General features: G+C 40.8%; 1 pseudogene; it reads right to left on the bottom strand.

The window, feature by feature from the left end:
* Nucleotides 1-1966: 1966 nt before the first annotated feature.
* Nucleotides 1967-2085, bottom strand: LOC146011747 (5S ribosomal RNA; annotated as a pseudogene).
* Between the last annotated feature and the right edge of the window lie 2691 nt (nt 2086-4776).

Raw genomic sequence — 4776 nt, 5'->3', positions numbered from 1 at the left:
AAGCCCTTATAAGGGCTTCCAAGACTCCACACTAAGGTACAGATAATCAAAATACATTGTAAAGAAAATACCAAAGCAGCAGCACTACTGCCTGCGCACCGCTAGCCGGCAAGCGCTTCGCAGTAAAGCTTCTTCAGCGCGTGCCGGCTAGCAGTGCGCAGGCAGTAGTGCTGCTGATTTGTTATTTTCTTTACAATGTATTTTGATTATCTGTACCTTAGTGAATATAAAAGTTTCAGCAGCACCTGCCTGCCACCTTTGTTTTAAAGTGTGTTATCCCACCCTTGTATGTGTATGTTCTTTTTAAATTTCGCAGCCTTTTTAGAGACAATTAATAAAAGTTATATTTTATCTCTCTAATTGGTGCACCCAAAACAGGACACTCTTTCCTCTTTTCTCTCTAATGTTCTTAAATGACAGTGTCTAAGTGGTAGCACACCCCTGTCTATAGAGTTTTGTAAACATACTAGTACTTCCTCAGGGGTCCACCCAAATACTAGTCTTGTGCGACTGACAAAAACCCCCCCGTTTTTAAAAAAACAGGTGGAAGAGTGGTGTGACCAATATATTGCCTATTGCAATAACATTGTAAATGATTTATAATGTTTTAGGAATAACGATGAATACATTTTTCATATAACACCCCCATATCACTTCTGCTTACAATCAATCAAGAATACCTGTTATTGAGATGAAAAGAGATTTGACTTTTCATCTATCCATTTATGTTTATCATTTTCTTCAGCCACTTACTATTTCTTTGATGTCCTACATAAAAGACACTACTCCGTTTGTTAACATAGCTGATGACTTCCGATGGAAGACTGCATACTTTTGACCAGCAATGTACACACTTTACACAGCAGACTCCCTCATGATGTTGGTGATTTTTTTTTATCTCTGGATAAACAGATCTCAGAGAAGCAGTTATAAATTATATTAATTGTATTAATTTTATTTGAATCATTATAATTTTCTTTTTGACCACATGCCTTTGGGTCATTTGTTTACAGATGAGGTCCAGATTAACACCGCAAAGTTATATCTGGGATGCCTTGAAGATTATCTCATCTAATTTGGCCTCTTTAGTTTAACCCTTTGAGTGCCACTGGAATTTTTCAAAATACAGTAGGTGTGAAAATTGCCTAGCAATTGCCTTATACAAAAAATATAATCTTTTTATACACAACATTTTTATTTGAATTAATATAATTTATATAACAAATGTGAGCAACGCTGGTGTTTTTAATGGATTATTTTGCACATCTCTCACAGAGATCTTGGCACTCAAAGGTTTTATTATGGTCGCTACAGTTAGGTATTTGTCTGTGAGTTGATTTATTTTCTTAATCACTTATTTATTTATTTATTAACAGTTTCTTATATAGCGCACACATATTCCGCAGCGCTTTACAGAGAATATTTTAACATTCACATCAATCCCTGCCCCAGTGGAGCTTACAATCTATATTTGACGAAAAGGGGGGTAGTCTACGAGAAGAGACTGAAGAAGAACCAAAAGGTTTTTGGGGCACGCTTTATATAGTATTAATGAAGTTTAATGAGTGTATGGATGGCGTAGAATAAAACGTAACTTTTAGTATAAAGCTTTTTTAAAATAAGTTATTATGTATATTTTTGTCGACACACCTTTTATACATTTTTTGGAGTCCAATGTAAATGAGGAGCTCCCGCCGATAATTAGGTCAATTCCTAGAAAAAATTGCAACAAGAGCGAAAATGTTTTTTTTGGGGTATCGTTTGCCTAGTAACAATTTTTATATATAATATAGTTCTGGCAAACGAGATAAGACACTGGTCACAGCCCACCACCACTACGTTATCCACTGCAGTGTCGGCTTTGGTGGGTATAAAATACTAAATGCAGAGAGGAAAAGAGAAGGGAGGGGTCAAAAGGGTTGTGGCTACACCTCAACGGTACCGACAGGCGTACTGTTCCAGTGGTTAAATACAGCACTGGATGTTCCCTATAGGTCTCACATACAGGTACTAATCCAGCCTATCACTGCTTAGCTTCTGTGTTCGGATGGAATACAGGCGGTCCAGTGAAGTATGGCTGTATAGCCCTGACTGGTTAATTCCGATGTCAATAGGGTGGATGAGCCAAAGTAAGCTTCTGCTGTTCAGACAGTTCAGAGCGGAGCAACCCTGTTACCTTTATAGCATTGCAGGAGTACTTGCACAGACTGGGTGAATGAGAGAGCCACGAGATTGAATAGTTTAGTAGTTGAGGGAGGTGCTAACAAACACCATCCTCATCTCTGCTGTCAATCATCATGCTAGGATCGGATGATTTGATGAGTCAGAGGATCATGCGATAGCTTCCTCTAAAATGAAAGAGACATGGGGATGTGGGGATATATATCCAGGAAACTTGAAGAGAGATTGTCTGAAAAATTGATAAATGTACCCACGGTCCCTAGATGGGGAGAAGAGTTGTTCCTGGTGTCAGTGTATATATTACTCTGAACACCAGAAGCACACCGGGGAATCCAAATATTGATTGGGATAATAGGACTCTGAACGATTGTGATTCGGTCCTTGTAATAGTATTTGTTGCACTTATTGAGATGAGTACAGGTTAATCATATGTATATGGGTCTCCCAGGTGACCCTATTAGTTGTTATGGGTGCTGCATGACATTTTGTTATGGTGCATCCAAACCTGAGCAGATATTGACACAGATATATGAAAAAATAGTAGTCAAAAAATATGCATCAAAATATCAGGTAGTGTACACATGAGCTGATCAAAGCACTCTCACTGGCTATCCTGTGCTGGCCAATATGCCCCAAAATGGCAGTATAGGGTTAAATAACATGAGCAAATATCTACATAGATGTGAAGTGAGAGCAATTGAATGGTCTGTGTCCCAATAGCTGGGAGTGTGCACCTGAACAAATCAACAGGTCTCAATTACTATCCTGTGATAGCAGATGTGCCACAAACTGGGAGTACAGGGTTAAGTATTTAGGTGTTAATCAAAACGAAGGCTGTTACTCTATACAAGTAGGCAAATCAGTGGAACATAAAGTATGCACCTTAAAACATGATTGACACATATAGAGGTTAATCACCATCTAAATAGGTTAACTGAGGTTGTTAATAATAAGCATTTAGGTTTTCCGGAGAATATATGCGCCGTCAGTGTATTTAGCGTGCAACTGTAAACATAAGCATATATAGAGCATTTATAGAGCACAGTCAAGCGGTCCTCACAAATAAGTTCCCCGTATAGATGTCAATCTGATGGACACTTAGAGCGATACGACCGTCACATGGGAGATCAGGGTATAGGGGTTTTACCCCGTTACCTGAGCCGGCTGCGGCCGCGGCCGGCGATGATATCACTGCAGTCAAGTCAAGTCCAGGGGGAGGGAGTGAGCGGCTGATGTCTGCACCATGCGTGCTGCTGCGCCGGGTTGGAAGCGACGATGGGACGGATGGAAGGTAACTCAGTCTATGTTACTGCTCTCTGCTGGCACTGGTGGGGGTGGTGGGGGCGTGACCACGTGTGTCCTGACACGTGTTTCGCGTTAAGGCTTGGTCACAGGGGTGTGTGGATGTGGGAGGGCTAGGAAGGGTTACATATAGTATGATTGAGCCAATGAAAAGGTCTGAAGGAGGAGGCGGGTCAGCCTCTTGCTGCAATCAAATAAACGCGTATCGGGTAGCCATGGCTACTGTGATAGCTGCGTTGTATATGCCTGTGGCTGCGGGGATGACGGTGAAAAAAATGGGGGAGATGACAAGAGTGAGAGAACCCTGATGAGATGAGAGATTATACTAAATTGGCTGCTAAGGGAATAGGATCGTGAAATATAGCCGGCTATGTGGTATAAGTGCAACTGGAAAAGATGACCACAAAGTTGCAAAAAATGATTGGGTATAGTTGATGACAAAATGCCAGTGTATGTACAGTGGGATACGGAGGAAGTGCTTGAGGGCACGCATATTAATAATATGGTGGTCTGTAGATTGATAATAAAAGGATAACTGGATATCGTAGGCAAAGTAACGCTGAGGTAATCCGCGCTGGCGAGGCAGTAAATGCTGTAGCAAATTGGGCATTTTAATAATTGTAATGTAAAGGGAAGAGGAAGCCTATGGATAAATGTGCTGAATATTATTTGGTGGAGACTGTTATGAGGTATGGGATAAATCGGGGATACATAAAGACATAAATACGGGGGGGTACATGTTCTACAGTAGAAAATTTAGTCTAAGCATAGATATAGGGGTAAAGTAGGCGTGAGAGAAGTGGGATAGGTGCGGATAAACATTATATTGAAACAGGCATATAAACCCTATGAGGATTGTCGTATGGTACTGGGTTGACAGTGTAGGGGAAGGTGTCTGCCTGGTAGAAGGGGAAGAGGTAATTCATACTATTTAATGATGGGATAAACTGAAGTATAGAAATAATGAAATAATGAAAAATGGAAGAAAAAGATATAGGTCCTTCTAATGTCAGGTGCTCACAAAAAGGCACTGTATTTAATGTCCTCATTGAGGCCTTTTGGAGCAAGTGACCATAGCTGGAAAATCCACCAGCTTTCCCTACGGAGGAGTGCCTGATTGATGTCTCCTCCTCTTCTCCCCAGATGTACTTGTTCAAGGCCTGAGAATTTCAGGTCCTCCGTATTTGAGGCATGTATCCTTAGGAAATGACGTGCAATTGAAGTGAGGGTTTTGAAGTTGTCTTTGTCCCTAGAGGCATTATGGATGTTGCCTATGTGCTCCAAGATCCTCTG

This window comes from Crinia signifera, chromosome 6 (assembly GCF_055691185.1).
Source record: "Crinia signifera chromosome 6, ASM5569118v1, whole genome shotgun sequence".
NCBI classification, from domain to species: domain Eukaryota; kingdom Metazoa; phylum Chordata; class Amphibia; order Anura; family Myobatrachidae; genus Crinia; species Crinia signifera.
The sequence above is the reverse complement of the archived record's forward strand: the minus strand, read 5'-3'. Positions and strand labels throughout refer to the sequence as shown.